Below are 18735 nucleotides of genomic sequence, written 5' to 3'. Positions count from 1 at the left end.
GCTGTCAGTTATTTCAGAACGCAACCAGGTGTCCGTGACTACACGAACGTCTGGCTGATAAAGCATGATAATGTGTTCAAGTTCGGCAGTTTTATTCATGAGACTGCGTGCATTGACGTTTATCAATGTGAATTTTGTTTTTCCGTCCCAAACTGTCATACTTTTTTATTATCAATAGCAAGCGTCCGTTCCACACTCACAAGGCAGCGGTTCTCGTTATCCCAGACAAATGCCTATTTGTCAATGAATAGCCTATCCTGCTCAAACCATATCTTTGCGCCTTTGTCCTTTTCGTTCCCTTCAACTTTCCCACAATTTCCCACAGAGATTATGGAATGCACAATAGAGAACAAAACACCGGTGTCAAAGGGGCCTCCGTCGCAAAGGGCGAATGCTTTCACTTTCCCAGCCTCATACAGCCAAAACAGCAACCATCCTCTGCACCGAATACGAAGACGGCTATAACAAGGACATCTGTGGCAAAAGTACGTATCGAGCCAGTCTTCTGATATTCTTATTTGCGTTGATAAGAAGGGTTGCCTTTTTACGTAGCAGGTTCCAGCCCGGGCATGGTGCAATAACAGTCATATTTGTTTTATTTTCAGGTCTATCAGGTTTGGGTCACCAAAACGAAAACCTTTTTTATTACACTAAATGAATGGTCTAAGGCGCGATGTGGGCTTGCGGCTTTGATTATTGTGTACACAAAGACACAGCTAAGAACAGCAAGAGGAAGCTTAAAGCTGCCTAATTAAAATTTAATGTGCTCCTTCATACATTAAACGCAGCGCCCGAACTTGTTTGCTTCGCATCTATTCGAATGAAGAATGCTTGAATAGCTTTGAAAGTTGCGTCATAATAAATAACTAATAAATATTCCGAGGATTCAGTAAACGTCTGAAACGAATACATTAGCCAAACAGCAGATTTATTTGTACTGACGTGGTCTTACGTGAGCTCAAAACGTGTAGTACAGTTTGTACCTGAACTATCTGGAACAATTGTAGGAAATGTGTAAACTTTCATATTTAGTGGATGCAAAAAATCATCAATCTGAATCTGCAGTTTCTTCTATGAAGACGTCGGGATTATTTCCTTGCACTCTTCTCTGTCATATACGAGTACACTGTGCTGTGTGAAAGGGCATATTTCATTGAATTTCATTTCGCAAGCGTGGTAGCCATCGCTTTTCGCGTATCGGTTGGAACGGCCAACGTTTATATTAACTGCCCATTGGTGAAGCTCACACTTGACATTGCCTGAAAGAAAATGCGGTAAAGGTATTCATCTGATATGGCAGTTCAGACACAAAACAAGTAAATTATATTTCAAGTGATAACACCCACACTGATTACGCAGAAAAGCAGGAATGTCGCAGTAAAAATGATCCATCGAGGTATATGAAGGAGGCTCTTCGGCAACTAAAAGTGGCCGCACTGAGGTTCATATCGGACACTCGCGTTATTCCCAAACTCGACAAACACTTAGGAAACCGCCATAACTCCACTAAACCCAGATATTGTGCACACGTGAAAGTGATACAAGAAGGAACTAGAAAAGGTTTGACTCTGTCAACCAGCGGAATATAGAACTTTCAAAGCTGGATGGTACATCCCGATTTATTGGCTTTCCGACGCAATGTTGTTGGCAGACAACCAAGACTTCAAGAGTGCACCAATTCAATATCGGGGCTAGTCCTATTCGGTTTATTTACGTTAGTCGACAGAATTTCAAATTACGTTGTCTTTTTTCGTATTAGACACAAACTTAGGAGGGTGCACCAAGTCCGTTAGTCAAATGATCTTTCACCATTCGCTCAGCTTCAGAGACCAGCACGGTAGACGTGTGGTTTGGCGTTACTTCACATGGTTGGAAGTTGAAAAGAACGACACACATTCCACAACAGTAAAACGTGTAGATTGATCGGCTACGTCGATAAATACGAGGTGTGGTTTTTGCTTCACAAGAAATTTGTTTCTAATGAATCTGCTCCGTACTGACGCGATTTTCCGCCTAAGCACGGATATGTTATAACTAACATTTTGCTCTGATTTTACCACGTTAAGTACTGCTGCTGTTTTAAAATATTTTTGCACGTTAACGCAGTGTAGCTTCCGTATGTTATGGTCATGTTCGGGTATGTGCACGGAACACTCGAAGCTAGTGAAAAATGGTATTGCTGCTTCCTGTCTCAGGTCCAGCGTAGGTAAATCTCGCCCAAATTGACAGATTTGCGAAAGCAGCCTATTTAAGAGTGAAATAAATGAAATGGGTTAAATGATTTCCATCTCCTGCAAAGCGATCAAGAAAAAACATGCGAAACCAAGCTTGCACGTCCGGAACCTCCCGATCCACGTACTGCTGCAGCCTACCTTGGAGGATTTTCAACACCACCTTGCTAGCATGCGAAATAAGCGCGATCGTGCGGTAATTCGAACAATCTTTGGCACTGCGTATTTTTGGAATAGGGATGTAAACTGACCTCCTCCAATCCTGTGGCCACTGCAGGGTTGTCCAAATTTGCTGACATAATGTATACAGAACGTCAATAGCGTTGTCATGGGGGAGGTTTTGAAGCCACTCAGGTGGAATGCCACCAGTTCCGCTAGCTTTGTTCTTAGCAAGGCTGGCTAAGGCCCGTTCAACTTCAATCTTCAGGACGCCCGGCTTGAGATCAGTATAATCACAGCCGTCTTATGTTGGGTTTGCACATCCAGGTCCTTCTTGTACAGTTCTTCTGTGTATTGATGCCACCTCTTCTTTATCTCTGAGGCTTCCCTGAGGTCCCTGCCTCAATTGTCCTTTATCACGCCCAGCTTAGCACAGAAGCTGCATTTGATATCTTTGATTGCCTTATAGAGAGCTCTTGTATTCCTCAATTGGCCGTTGTCCTCAACTGCTTGGCATTGTATGTTCAGGAAGGCGTTCTTATCTGTTCTTGCTATTTTCTGAAAATACGCATTGAGAACTTTGTATCTTTCTCTTTCCCCCATACCTTTTGCCATCCTCTTTTTCCTCAGCTATTTGCAAAGCCTCTTCAGATAACCAGTTTGCTTCCTTGCATTTCTTTTGCTTTGGAACTACCTTAGTAGCAACTTCTTGTATTATATCACGATCATCAGTCCACATCTCTTCAGGCTCTCTGTCTTCTAAACCTAATTCTTGAAATCGATTCCTCACTTCCACAGCATATTCTGATGGAATTTGATTCAGATCATACCTGAAAGGTCTTCTAGGTTTCTGCATTTTCCTCAATCGAAGCTTAAATTTGGCAACAAGAAGCCGATGATCGGTTACACAGTCGGCCCCAGGCCTTGGTTTTGCTGCTTGTATAGCGGTTCTCTATCTCTGCCGGCAAATAATATAATCAATCTGATTCCTGTACAGACCGTCCGGTGAAGTCCATGTGTACAGGCGCCTCTTGTGCTGTTGAAAATGAGTATTCGCTATGGTCAGGTTGTTTTCTTGACAAAACTACTAGCCTCTGTCCAGCTTCATTTGGCACACCTAGACCGACCTTGCCTGTTATTCCGGACATTTCTTCACTCCTCACCTTAGCATTCCAGTCTCCTATCAGAAAAAGGACGTCTGATGATGGAATGCGGTCCAAAAAGCATTGCAGGTACCATAAAATCTCTCATCGTCAGCTTCTTGAGCAGTAGCGGTTGGTGCATAGACTTGGATAACTGTCAGGTTGAAAGGGTGATCTTGGATCCGAAGTGAAATCATTCGGTCGTTTTGGGGGTTGTACCGTGCACTGGTTTGCCCATTCTTCTGTTTACTATGAGAGCGACCCCATTCCTTCTCCTGGATTAGTGCCCACAATAAAAGACATATTGGTCGCCGGAATTAAATTCTCCCATACCGGTCCACTTGAGCTCGATGATACGTAAGATATCAATATTTATTCTGTCCATTTCTCGCTTGATGATATCCAGTTTACCTTGCGTCATATATCTCACATTCCATCTCCTTGCAACATCTCCTTGCAACATCGATACATCTCCTTGATACATCTCCGTGATACATCTCCTTGCAACATCGGACATTCCGGTCGCTTCCCGACACATCCACAACTGAGCGTCCTTTTGGCTTTAGCCCAGCCGCTTCAATCTTCCTGGAGCTACTAGGAATCGCCCTTTATTCATCCCCAGTAACATGTGCGACGCCTTCCAACCTGGGGGGCGCATCTTCCGGCGCCATATAATTAGTGCTATTTTGACTGGTCATAGGGTTTTCTTGGCAGCAAATACTGGAGCGGGTTGCCATTACCTTCTCCAGTGAATCACATCTTGTCAGAACTCTCTGCCGTGACCTGTCTATCTTGGGTGGCCCTACACAGCAGAGTTCACGATTTCATCGAGTTTCGCAAGCCCCTCCGCCACGACAAGCCAGGAAACCATGAAGGAGCGAAACATTTTACGCCTAAGCTTTTACATAGGTATCATCGTTTCTCTCCACGGAACGCGCACGTTCCTCTTTCCCGCTACATGTAAGGCAATACCAATATTCTTCACAATGTTGGAATTAAAACCTATAACACCGTATCAGCATTTTTTTCTTTTGTGGCTAGTGCTTCACGTGTATGGAACAACCTTGCCACTGAAATTTCGAACAGTACTGATAACCATCATTTTCGCAAGGCATTAACTGTCATAATATTACTCTAGATTAAATGTTCATGTTTGTGTTTTTCGTTTTTTTACCCATTCCCCTCTGCGGCGCTGCGGTCAACAAATTAATTAATTATATTTAACGAGGTCTAGGGACCGTCAAGCATTTAGCAGCATTTATCTCGGCATCCTCCGTTTGATAGTAAGTCTACGAAATGAATGCAGTGCAAGTGGAACTGAAATAATGTGAAGGTAGCACACAATTTTACAGAAACCTGCATTTTTTCAATATTTATGATTACGTGAGGTTTGCGATAACATTAATGATGAATAATGCTGATATGCATGAAATCAGAAAGATGCGAAAAACTCAAGGCTTACCGTTTGTATTATTTATTGAAAGAATGAAACATTTTTGATCTTTGTCCCAATGCTCTAGTGTGTATGTTTTCGGTCTTCCTGTGCCTGAAAACGGTGATTTATCAAAGTTACTCACTGACACGGCGTTTCTGCTTTATGCGATCACATTGAGCGAAATTTGCGGCTCAATGAAAACCGTGAGTATTTTGCTCTCGCTACACGGAGCACAAAATAGAGTGTTGCCTTGTTTATTATTTTATGCAAGCACGTGGCGTGTCCGGTACAACACGGTAGCTCCAACGCCGCCAATTGGAGGTTGCTACTTTACATTGCGGATTCTTCTTTCTTACATGGTTTGGTTTTGCGTTTTAACGTCCCAAAGTGTGTTAGGCTATAAGAGACGCTGTAATGGAGAGCTTCGATAATTTTATTCACCTAGGGTTCTTTAATATGCACTGACATCGCACACAACACGGGCGCCTCGGCTAGCGCCTCCACGGAAAAGCCGTCGCCGATGCCGGGATTCGATCCCGCGTCCTTAGGTACAGTAGTCAAGCACTCAACAACTCCGTCACACCGGCCGGTTTTTGTATATGGACATTGCTTCTCTCCTGATCACTAACATCATAATGTTAGTTTATATTTTCTCATTTTTGGCCCTTTAGCACAAAGTGGCAAAATCATGTGTTTGTGCGGCACCACGTGTAATAGATATATAGCTTATCTGAAACTAATCTGTAAGAAGCTGGCTGTGTGGCCCAAATGTAGAACGTCAAACTTAGAAACAAATGGCCCTCTGGATTACGTTTTTATTGTGGCCAAAACAAACAGAATATATTAGGTGTATGAACAGCTCATCCGCAGCAGTGCAAACTTTGTACCTACTTCGAGAATTCGTCATTAGATGTCACTTGCATAGACGTGGTTGCTGAAAGCATGCCTTGATGTGCCTTATCAGCCGTTCTAGCATCGTTGCAGCTACTCGGTCGAACGAAACGTATTTTAAACTGTTAATATGACAGCTTTATTAACTGAAGGAGTTCGACTGAAGTGTCAGGCTAGGATATACCTTATTTTACGTAGCGCGCTGCTAAGTGCCTGCCAAGAAACTCCTTTGTGAATCAAATTTATTTTTCTTCAAGTCAACATATGGAATCCTTAGTTTTTTGCACTACAATACGGAGCTCACATAACTTCCTCGGATTATAAGCGGTCCCTATGCATAGCATTCATCGACTACGGCAAAATCATTTAACTCAGTCCAAAAATCAGCAGTCATACAGGTAATGTGAGATAAGGGTGTATGCCACATTGAAAATACTTGAACATATCTATAGTACCTGCACAACAATCATAATTCTGCCTAAAGAAAGTAATAACTTCGGACAGCACTACAGAATCGATACTAAAAAAATGCGAAAGCTGGAGCATTGCTGCTGCAAATGGTGCATCAAGTTGCTCTCACTATCGTTATCATTCTCATCGCTACTATCATCCTTTCGGTAGGGAAGTAAAATTGTGATCTGGGTTTCACGATCACGGGTATGGCGCAGTTGTTGATAGCGCTCGGCTGGGGATCCGAAGGGTGGAGGTTCAATTCCGGGTGGAGACAGGATTTTTAATTTCTGATGACGCCCTGATGATTATTGACAAGAGACACATCAGCGTACAAATTCGATGCACAGGTTCGACTCACAAATGTCGAACACGTCTCGCGCACAACTCTCGCGCACGGGATTTCGTTTCATGAGCCTAGAAAGGCTTTCGACTTGAAAATTCCAATTAAGAAAGGCTTTAGGCAAGGAGACATGATCTCCCCAGTGCTATTTACAGCTTAATTATAAGACGTATTCTAAGGCATTGAATGGGAACATTTAGGCATCAGGGTGAATAATTGAACCTGAGATTATTCTTGACCAGACGCAGCAAAGGCATCCTGCAGCATAAAAAGTGGGTCGCATTTTTTGTCAAAGGGCACCGCGTACCGCCCTGCATGCCAGTGGCGGTATTTCGCACACTGCATGTCATTGAATGTTTTCGCGGCACACACTGCGTTCTCGTTAAAACAAACATCCATGCCATACCTTGTCAAGAGCTCTACCTCTAACAAACAATGGCTAACCTTTCCCGAAAAACAGCGAAATCGTCACCCACACCTTACTGTGTTGACGCGCGTTGTGGTTTTGACCTCTTCTGAAGCATTCAGTTACCTTGAATGACCACCACCTGTCTTCCCTTACTAATAGGCAACATAATAATATTAATAATAACAATTCGTTCACAGGCAGGGAAAGGCGCAGTATCTGTCACACTTGCTATATGGACACCTGAACCGAGCCATAAGGGAAAAATAGGCAACATATTTGCTAAACGCCGAATAGATGATCATAAGAACGTTTTGTTTCCTTAAGCAATTCACTATCTGATTCAATTTATTGTGGCAATATTTCTTATTCCTTTACACTTCTCACTAGGGCCCCATTTTAACAAAATAAAAATAAACTAGATAGGTAAAAGAAAGCTTACCAATTACCGCGATAAAAGTTACTTATTTGGGTGTCCTTTGAGTGATTATATTTCAGAATTCTAATCTCAAACAACGCTATTTTCTGTCACGCGTTTTAGGGAATTGCAGAATGCCTGTATACATATAAATTCCTTGGCATTAGCAATAGCATCACACTAGGTCAGGTCTTCTTTCTCTACTGATCGGAAATGGCAGCAGCTGAAATTACGTTGTTCCAATTCTCGAAAAGTAAAAATAATAATTTACGGAATCTATAGAGTTTTGAACCCTATAATTGTACAAAGGAGGACAGCACAACAAAATTTGCAAGGAGTAGAACATACTTCTTTGGCCTGCACATTTAGCGGTGTATGACGAAGAATATTATGTAGTAATGCGCTAATCGCCTACTCTGCAGTGTGAATATCTGCCATGTCGATAAAATATTCTTGCCATGATGAGCTATAATTCTCTGCTTTTATTTTCAAAAACAAAAACACCGCTCAACTCTTAGGGTACTGGCCGAAGGTATTGTCACCTATTTAGCACAAAATTTATTCATTTTATTTACAATAAATTTAACCTGCACAATCGCATACATAGAACAGTCCTATCGGATATAAGCGACCACTTCGCGTGTGTCGTGGAGAGAATTGCCGACGTTCACGGCAGCGATTTTTTTTTTACTTTCTTCCGATTTCCTGTAATATAACCTGCCGCGTATAGTTACAGGAGCGATGATAGGGTCATTCGACGTATTGCCGTTTTACTCTTCTGTGAATAATATGCAGGTCTGTGATTCTACTCGCAAAGTTTTAGTGACGTGCGAGGCGCACATTGAAAAAAAAAAACATGATAGAAATTAAAATTGATCAGCTCCTCTAACCGAGGGTGGCCGCCATTTTAAAATGCTCATGTGCACTCAGAAAAGAATACGCGGCGCAGCATCGTCTACAATGCAGGCTGAAATATTCAAGGACAGGTCTCTTTTTCTTTTTGGATGATATTGAAAAAGTGGTCGTCCCTCAACGCACAAAACCTATATAGAGTAAGGCATCTTTTCTCAGCATAAGGCACGGTCACAATCATTTCGCTGCATGCAGCTAGGCCGTTATGTTCCGGGTAGCTTATCGATGCTCTCTGATCAGTCGCAATACAACGGAGACGACGCCGGTACGCCCAACTTGGCTTTGTCACCGCAGTGTGAGGTTTGATCAGCGCACTGATCAGTGGAGAGTCGTGCGATATGTTTGGTCGGATCAGAGGCTGAGTGAGAACCTGACACCCAATTAGTTAACGGCCTGATCAGCTGCGCTTGTCTGTAGCTTAACCGTGTTTGAAAAAGGAAAACAAGCAGCTATACTTCATATGTTCCAGATCCGCCGCCATCGGCCCGGAGCTCTGATTGCCGCCACGGTGCTGTGGCATTGGAGGAAGAGCGATGAGAGCAATTAAGTTAGCGGGAGGTCGCGAAAGGCCGCTCGTGGGCCTATAATAACGTCGCGTGGCGAAGAGATAGCAGCACCTGACTGATGCTGCTGACGCAGCTAACGAGTCAAGTCAACGTGGCTCCGCGTTTCGGCTTGCGATGCGCGCATCGTAATCCGCTGATGCCGAGCCGGCGCTTCGGCAACCGGAGAAGACCGTGGCCACCAGGCAGGAGGAGGGGTACACGCAGCGGCGAACAATGGCGGGAGGCGCGGCAGCAGTAATCTGAAAACACGTGCGGTCGCCGCCAGGGAGGATCAAGGAGGGGTAGGGTACACGCAACAGCTAGCGGTGGCAGCGTAGCGCGCGCAGCAACCGGAGATAACGAGGGGGGATAGTACATGCGGCAGCGAACGGTGGCGGCAGGGGAGGGCGGAGAAATTTGAGTACACCCGCGGTCGCCGACGCGTATTGCTATGCCCTGAAAACTGCAGCAACGGAAGTGCCAGGTGACGTCACTCACAAATAAAATACAATAAAAAGGAAGCTATACGTTTTTTGAGTATGCATTGCAGTGCATAAACTAAAATGCATACGCCATAAAATAGTTTGCTGAATTAAAATTGCTTGCAGTAATCCTCTGATAATGCCAGTTGGGTCCGTCGCGCCATCTTTAGTCCATTGAATCAAAATGAGTAATATCGCGCTTAAAGACGTCACTAACCGTCCCTTCTGTGGCGCAATGGATTGACACCATGCACCTGATTGTAAGACATGTGTTCGGCATGTGTTCCATTCCTGTTGGCACAGTTTTGTATTTTAAAATTCACAACTTTCAAATAAATTACGACCATAGTTTCTGGGGTAAGTTCCCCTTTAGGTTGCATAATATCATGTTTATGTTCTTAACAGCAACAAAACCAGCCGCGAATGCAGCCAGGGTGTGACGGTATGACAACGGTTACAGTATTCACTTACCTTCAGCGTAATAAATTCCTTTTTGCAGTGAGTGCACGTTACCTATAGGTTGCGTTCAGAGACAGCTCTCAAAAACAATCGCCTTTAAACATTCTTTAAACTCTTTTTTTACGGATTTACGCCGCACCGATTTTTCAAGTTAACTTACTCAACGTCGCAAAGATGGCGTGACGGACGCAACCGATATATTACGCTCTTTACAGTAAGTAATTCTAATCCATAAAACATTTTTATTAATATTGCATTTCAAATTACATACTGCGCTTCATGCTCGAACAAAACAAAAGGTTGTGATTTATTTTTTAGGGATGCAGCGGGGGGTACACGCAGCAGCGAATGATGGCGGCAGGAGCACGCTCTGCTCCGACTGCGAAGCTGGTTACGAGGGACACCGACAACGGCGACGACATCGCGAAAAGCAGGAACGGACGCCGAAGAGCTGCGCTCTAAAATGCAAGGCTAGGCTCGGGAGTCGGTCTCAGTCGAGCGGGCGGCTGCGGGGGAGCCGACACGGAGACAGCGGTGGATGGGAGGCTCTCATTCGGTGAGGGCAGTGAAGCGCATCCGAAGCGCGTTGGGTTTGCAATGATGGGATTGAAGCAGCGGCCGCGGCGCATTCTTTCGTGCGCTGGCCGCAGCCAGAGCGAAACTACATTTTAAAAAATGATTTATCAGCCAAAATACTTAAGTTTGATTAATACACGCATACATAACGGGAGGACGATTGGCATACCGTTTTGTTCAAAATTTTGTGAGCTCCTTTAAGATCGCGAGGTGCGCTTTTGCGCCAACGTACGCTTAATTGGGTTTTGCTTTTAGTTTTTGGAGCGAAATATCGAGCTTCAGCTATCAGCAATACAACACTAACCCGCCCCCCCTTTTGCGGCGCACCTACACAGGGGAAGGAAACGTTGGATATGTGCCTTGTTATATGCCGGAGCGCTTCTTTTGAAAACAAGCTAAAATAGTCTAAAATAAGCTCTCATAACGTAAGAATAATATGCGTCTGAGAGTGCGCTTAAAGCATACAGCATGAGCACTTTGATTTCGGACTCTTCACAATCTCAAGCCGAAGTCCGAAACAAGTTCGAGAATCGCTGAAGACATATATTATATTGAAGAGTTCTATAAAATATTTTTTGCTGCATAAGAAAAAGCTCCCAGCGATCACTATCCAGGGCGTGCATGCAAGAGTTCAGCCGACACTGCGAATAGCAGACGACACGAGAATGATAGCTTGTTGTGACGTCAGCAGCGAATGGTTGCCAGGCGAGGAAGCTACTTTCGATATTAATAATAAAAATAATTTAGAAATATCAACTGCACCAAATGTGCTCACATTGGGAAGGTTTACAATATAACGTGTGTGGACTGAAATGCAATAATCAGTTTATGGTCAAATGTTGGCTTTCATGACCCCTTTAAGGCACATTTTTGTGTAGATGCGAAATCATTGATGATGATGTAGTCGTTAGGGGAAACTAATGTGCACACGCGTCAGGTGCCTGCTTACAAAATTCTCCTGCTGCCGATGTCGACGCATGGGCTCCACTGGCCCAAAAGACATCGTGGCGTCAAGCAAGATGTCTCGCTTCGAGAAGGAAGACATCATTGTGGGGGTAAAGCCGCGGGCCACCATTGACCTCCGTCAACGTTTCAAGCCTGGTGACCTAAGCCTAGCCCTTACCTCCGATGTTGACGCCGAGGCGGTCAAGGCCCTCACCATCTGGCCCCTCTGGGATCAGAACATTTTTCTCTGCGCCACCCAAGACGTCGCCACGGCCAACAAGCTGGCGCGGGAATTCATCCTGAACTCAAGTGAGGGCCCACTTCCTCTCGTTGGCCACGCAAAACTCAGCGGGGAGGAGTGTCGGGGTGTCATCACCGTCCACGAGCGGGAGACCTCGGCTACGCTTCGCAACAAACTCATCTGGCGGGACGGAGAAATCGCTTTCGTCCGCAAGCTCGGAAACTCGTCTGCTGCGCTGATCACCTTCGTAGGCAGGAAGGGGCCACGCTTTGTCCGCCACAACTGAACGGTCACGCCGGTGCGGGAGTACAAGCGGACAATCCCTGCTTGTTGCCGGTGTGGAATCATCGGACACCGGGTGGCGATCTGCCCGCGCCCGGTAGAAGAACGCTGTGGCCATTGGGGTCAAAACGTGGGGACGGTTGCCGATGGCATAGCGCCCCACGAGTGCAAGCTGGCCTGCATGGTCTGCGGGGAAGCCCATCTCAGGGGCTCGCAGGCCTGCAAAGGAAACTTTCGAAGGATTCAGCAAGCCCGGAGACCCAAAAGGCTCCCAGCAACACGACATCTCCAGTCGAAGGGCAAGTGGTCTGGAGGTGATCCCGGCGGCAAGGCTGACGGTGCGCCGGCCAATCAGAAGCTACCTTCATCTTCCAAGAAGCCGTCATCGAGGACGTCACCGAAAAAGAAGATTTCACAGGACCAGGGCGATCATGTTATCCACGCTGAGTACTTTCCGGAGCTCGGGGGCAGTGAGTCATCAACCTATACAGCTTCCAAGAAGTCATCGAACAAGGTAGGCAGCTGGGCTGGGGTCGCCTCCTCTCCTCCTTTCACGCTCCTTCCTCTCTCTTCCCCGAAATTGTAGAAATGCGCCGCGAAATGGGAGCGCTTCGTGCGCAGGTAGCTCAACTAGCTGCAGAAAACAAAATTTTACGCTCTGCACACGTAGCCACACCTTCCCCGCCGTCATCGCCAGCGGACCAGTGGTATGCCCTTCGGAATCCGAGGCTATGTGCGAGGGCCCTCAGGAAAAGGCAATGGACAGCCGCTGAACGGCTCTAGAAAACACTCTAGCTAATTTGGTAGGCCAACTTTCCAACTTTGGTAAGGTCCTAGAAGACATCACTCAGAAGGTGACCATTGCAGTCACCAGTAACATCAAAACATGGTTGAAAGAGAATGGTTCGCACCTCGGCCACCGGCTTATGTCGCCCAAAGAAGTTAAGCGCCCGTCAAAATCTATGAACAAAATTGTCCTGGAGGAAATTTCCGAAGATTCTGCGGAGCCCCTCCCAGCTCCGCAGGGACTGGAAGACGTAGCTGCGCAGTCTAACCAAGCTCAACTCCAAATTCAACATGGCGGTGGGAACTAACCCATTCTGCAGCCCCTCAAAACATCAGGCTTTTTTCCTGATGCAATGGAACTGCCGTGGTTTTAAAAACTGTAAAGAGACAGCTAACTTAGGATTATATCTCGAGACTTTTGAGTCCCCATCAGCAGTAGTTGCACTCCAAGAACCTGGGGCTGCGGCGAAGCTGTCGGGCTACAACCCTTTTCAACGAGATCCGTCCACCTGTCTTCTTGTCCACAGAAGCTTTACCGCGCAGAAGGTCGATCTCGAACTCTATTTTTCTTATCCGTATGTGATGGTGACAGTCCTCCCCCTGTGCCGTACTGATTCACCCGTACACATCCTAAATATATACTCCCCCTCCCCTAAACTTAAGAACATTACGTTCTCGGACATCTTTAGCAAGGCGCTAAATATAGCAGGTCGCGATCCCCTTCTGATTGTGGTGGATTTCAACGCACCCAGTCAGTTATGGGGCTATCGCAAGGAAGAGTCGCGTGGCAGACAGCTTACGTAACGAATCTCCACGCCTGGCATCATTCTTCATACTAACCCCGTCCATCCAACACGTGTGGGCAAATCCGTAACCAGGGACACTGTCCCGAGCTTACCCTCACCCGCAACATAAGACACGCAGACTGGATCAACGCTGAGGAAACCCTTGTCAGTGACCACTGCATCATCAACACAATAATTTACACTCGTCCCCTACACCGCACCATAACACAGGCCCTCCTGCCAGACTGGACGGCTTTCCGTAAATCCCTGACAACCTGCTGTATGCCCGGAGACCACCATTATGCCTGGGCCCAGAGCCTCATCCAAACACTACACAAGAGGCAGAAACAACACACAGAGAAGGTAACGGACGTGGACAGCCATCTCCTTTATCTTTGAGAAGCACAGCGCAGCCCCACTAAGAGATGGCGCCATCAGAACCATAACAAGAAACTCCGTTTGAGAATTCGCGATCTCACCCAAAAGGCGGCTGAGTATGCTGCCCAGCTCACCGACTCCGACTGGGTCGATCGCTGTAACTCTGCTGCTGGACAAATCTCTAGTCGCAATATTTGGAGGCTATTTCGTAGCCTCATAGATCCCACTCAGATCTGCACAGAAACACAGAAATATCTGCAACGAGCAATTCATAATATCAAGGGCAATACGGAACAACTTGCACAGACTCTACGGGATCAGTATCTGTGTCAAGTTCAAGACACCCGTGGACAGGAATATCTTTATGCAAGCAGAGATAATCGGGATATAGATCGTCCGTTCCAGCTCCATGATCTGCGGGCAGCTCTTGCTAACATGAAACGGGGTACCACTCCCGGCAGGGACAAGATTATGGCCAAACATTTGGCCAACCTTCCTCATCCGGCATATGAGGCCCTGCTAAAATATATGAACGCTATCTGGAAAGAAGAAACACCCCTCCACCTAGAATGGAAAACAGCGTTTGTCACCTTTATCCCTAAGCCTGGTAACGGATCAATATCGATCACTTCCGACCTATCTCCCTAAAGTCTTGCGCAGCCAAATTCATGGAGGCCATGGTTCGAGATCACCTCTCTGAATATCCATAGGCCCGCAATACTTACGCAGACACAATTTTCGGATTCCGACCTCAGAAGTCAGCACAGGACATTCTGCTTCAACTCAGCCACGAGGTACTCACGCCTGTCGAGCACCCTCACAATGACAAGGTGGTTCTCGCCTTGGATTAACAAGGGTGCTTTCGACAATGTGAAACACAGTGTCCTCCTCGCTCACCTCAGCGAGACGCAATGCGGATAAAACACATTTAATTACGTAAAACAGTTCTTAACGGACCGTGAAGTCTTTATCCGCATTCAAGACAAGAACCACTGTCCTTATACTATGTGCGCGCGGGGCACGCCACAAGGCGCAGTGCTGTACCAACTACTCTTTAATTTGGCAATGCTTCATCTCCCTGCCAAACTAGGTGAGGTTCAAGGTATACAGCACGCTCTGTATGCCGACGATATCACCATTTGGGCTACAGAGGGCAACATTGGTCAACTGGAGTACTGCCTGCAAACAGCGGCGGGCATAGTGGATCGCTATGCTACGTACTGTGGTCTCCAGTGCTCTCCTCAAAAATCAGAATTCGTGCATCAACGCCCCTCGCCTAGATGCAAGGCACCAATACTTCTCTCTCTGGCTAGTGTACCCATACGCGAAGCTACAGAGATTAAAGTCCTCGGACTCTTTATTCACCAAAATCGTCGCGCTGACACAACACTAGCCAAGCTTCGCAAGGTTGGCGACCAATTGGGCCGCATGGTCCGCCGCGTCTCCAACAAGCGTGGGGGCCTCAGAAGCAGGAATACGATGCGACTCGCCCATGCGTTTGTGACGATCTCGTCAATTTCTTTATTCAACTTCATACCTGCACTTGTGCAAGCATGATAAAGACATCCTGGAGGTCACTCTCCGCAAGATGATCAAGAGGGCGCTCGATCTCCCAATCTCTACCTCCAATGCGAGGCTCCTTGCATTGGGAGTGGTAAACACCTATCGGGAGCTACGCGAGGCGCACCTGCTTCTTACCCAGACCGCGTCCGCTGGTCGACTTTTGGACCGGCTACATATACAACACAGCCATCACATTGAGGAAAGGGTACGAGTGCCAGAGCTATGGAGAGATGCCCTCCGTGTTCGACCCCCTCCTACCAAAATCGACAGAGAAGACCACAATGAACAGCATCAGGCGCCGGCCAATGCCTTGCACCGCCATTATGGCTCTAAAGACAATGTTTTCTATTTTGATGCTGCGGGCCCGCACCATTCCAGGGGAAGATGATGCACGGCTGCAGTCGTTCACGAGGAAAGACAGGTGGATGGCCTCACCTTTAAGGCCCCTAGCGCAACCCACGCCAAAGAGGTAGCAATCGCCCTGGCTGCCTCCCACCATCAATTAAATTCATCCTATCCAACTCTCGAGGAGCCTGTCGGAATTATGAGCTGGATAACGCCTACAGCACAAATAATACTTCGGATACCAGCTTGGGATCAGGATCCCCAGACTCGATTTCTCATTTGTACTCCAGGCCACCAGGGCTATACTAGGCAATGAGGGCGCCAACTCGGCCTCCCGCGCACTCACTAACCGGGAAAACGACGTAGATCCTACCGATCTGGACCAGGACACTTGTCCTCTTTTTACTTTTCAAGATATCTATCCTATTACCGGAACTCGCACCGTCAGTACCCGGCTCCTCTCAAGGGGCTAGTGAAAGCGGGCGAAAGAATACTTCTTAGACTTTTTACTGATACTCTACTGGGCCCGGCAGTACTCAAACATTTCGACCCTTCCTTTTCTGGCCTCTGCTCTTTCTGTGGAGAGGCGGCTGATACCTTTAACATGGTCTGGGTATCCCAGCTAAATCCTTCTCTTTTACCCATAACCCCTTCCCCTACCCGAGAGGACTGGGAGGCGGCCCTGCTCGGCTGCCTGGATCTAGCGGCACAACAAGCGCTGGTCCAGCGAGCTCGTGTGGCGGCCCAGACCAACGGAGTTCCGGAATAAGGTACGCCACCTAGTATTGTAAGGGGAGCGGCCCACTTGGGGTGGCTCTCCAAGCAACCTCTCCTTTCGTATTAAATGCTTACCACCACCACCACCCACCACATATTTTCTTGAAAAACAACACCGAGACTTTTTACAATAGACACAAGATTTAGTTTGGGTCCAGCTAGGCTAAGATTGAAATTTACATTCACTGGCTTGTTTGTAGTGCGGAAAAGAACAGCATTTGTTTTGAGACATTAAATTGAACCATGTTTCAATTAGGTAACAGTGTAAGTACACCATTGTCTTCAGCTTCGAGCTCAGGCAAACTATTTAGTGGAAACAATAAACTTTTGTCATGAGCATATACGATAAACCTAGTGTTATCATTATTATTTACTGCGTAATTTATGTAGATGTTAAATAGCATCGGCCTGATAATACCCTTGAGGAACGACACTCCGGAGACGTGTGAAAGTAGATGTGTAACTGTCTGTTCGTACTTGTTGCTGCCGATTTTTTAGTGTACAAAATATTCACAACTGTACCTTTATATCCGAAATTTTCTAGTTAAGTTGTAAGGGTAATGTTATTATTTCGGTTAAATGCCTTAGAAAATACCGCAAATTTTCCTAGCGTGTAATCATTTTCAAGAAGAGGTCACTTATTTTTTCTTTTGTTTTAGTAGCGCTGTCTCGGTTGAACGTTGCTTAGTAAATAAGAACTGAAAAAATGTTAATATGTGGTGCTTTGCCATAAAACGGTTAATTTTTTCGTGCATTAGTTTTTCAATTCCCTTAGAACAAACTGGCAGGACCGACACTGGCCAGTAATTGGACATATAGCATCTATCTGCTCATGTAAAATGAAGTGACACTTTCGACATATATAAGTGCCATTAAAAATGCCTCGTTGAAAAGATCGAGTTCACAACATGAGCTAACTAAGGCATTAAAATATCAATATCATCCAAATTGAATTCATCTGCAAGTAAACAAACTTAACACACTGACTGGGTTTCACAGAAACGAACACTGCTTTGAAATCTTGCAAAGTCACTGGAAACAAAATTCCACTTTCTGGTGTTCTTTTCTTCAAATGCCTTTTGCAGCAATGGTCATGCTTACTGCAGGACACGGAGGCAAAAAAAAAAAAAGATTTAAATAAGATTTCAGTGACCTCAAAATCCACAGGAACTTAATCATAATTTGTCAACTTAGTGGGCAGCCATCATGGCGGGACGTACCGTTTAGAATATAATTGAGTCACCTACTGATAAGGTACAATCGCTTAGATATTTTATTGTTTTCCTGGTTTTTGAGTAATATTGCTTAATTGTACCCAAAAGTTTTTTGTGTTATTTCTTTGTTTCTTGAATGATTTAAGCTTCTCTGAATCCTTTGTCTTTAATAAGCGCGCAAACAAATCTCTTCTTTTTCCAGAACCTGCCCTTAACGTATTCCATTATCCATGGCTGACGCACTGGCTTTGGTCGCTTTTTAGTCGTTAACGGAAAGCTGCTGCAAGATGCTTTATTTTAAACTAAGGACATTCGTTGTTTTCTTTATTTTTTATTTTTCCTGCACTTGGTTTAAAAGAAGGGTAGCCGTGGTGTAGAGGTAGAACATCCGCCTCGCATGCAAGAGGACCGTGGTTCGAATTCCGATGCAGCGCAATTCTCCACCGGACCAAAGAAAAATCCGCGCGTCGATGTAATTACATACAATGGTTTGGGGTGTGACTTGATGCCAGCGAACATCTCCGACAACGCACTCCCTCACCAGAACAGGCGCTGGCCACCATGGTGCAGTATTGGCCGCAACCTCCCATGATTCATCCTACAAAACCCTGGCCCTAAGTTAGCAGGGGCGGTAGAGCAACTGACCACGGCGGCGAAGAGACCTGTGTCGCGGCTGGGGCTGCTAAAATTATCTGGCTCCCCTGAGCAGGCCGCCATTGGAAACCGTTTAACGCTAGAGCCCTGGCTAGTGAAGCTTGTTTAGCAGTGCTGTTAGAGGAACTAGAGGGCATGGAATGGGGTGTCAGAGGGCTTAGTGAGGTTAGGCGGCCAAATGAGGCATATACTGTACGGAAGGAGGGGCATGTACTGTGTTATCGAGGTTTACCGCAGAGGCGAGAACTAGGAGTAGGATTCCTCGAAATTAAGTACAGAGGGCAAAATGCATGTCTAGAACGACCGAACTGCGTGC

General features: G+C 46.0%; 1 long non-coding RNA gene across 1 annotated transcript in view; it reads right to left on the bottom strand.

The window, feature by feature from the left end:
- Window positions 1-907: 907 nt before the first annotated feature.
- LOC146170872 (uncharacterized) overlaps window positions 908-18735 on the bottom strand; it is a 55886-nt gene continuing 38058 nt past the window's right edge. Inside the window, exons 4-5 of the long non-coding RNA XR_014703089.1 lie at window positions 4995-5078; window positions 908-1259 (exon numbers count right to left, since the gene is read on the bottom strand). This is a non-coding gene — a long non-coding RNA (uncharacterized LOC146170872). The remainder of the gene's footprint in view (window positions 1260-4994; window positions 5079-18735) is intronic.

This window comes from Amblyomma maculatum, unplaced genomic scaffold, assembly GCF_055883805.1.
Source record: "Amblyomma maculatum isolate TAMU_Amacu unplaced genomic scaffold, ASM5588380v1 scaffold_30, whole genome shotgun sequence".
In the NCBI taxonomy this organism is placed as follows: Eukaryota; Metazoa; Arthropoda; class Arachnida; order Ixodida; family Ixodidae; genus Amblyomma; species Amblyomma maculatum.
Note: the sequence above shows the minus strand (reverse complement) of the source record. Positions and strands in the feature narration are given on the sequence as shown.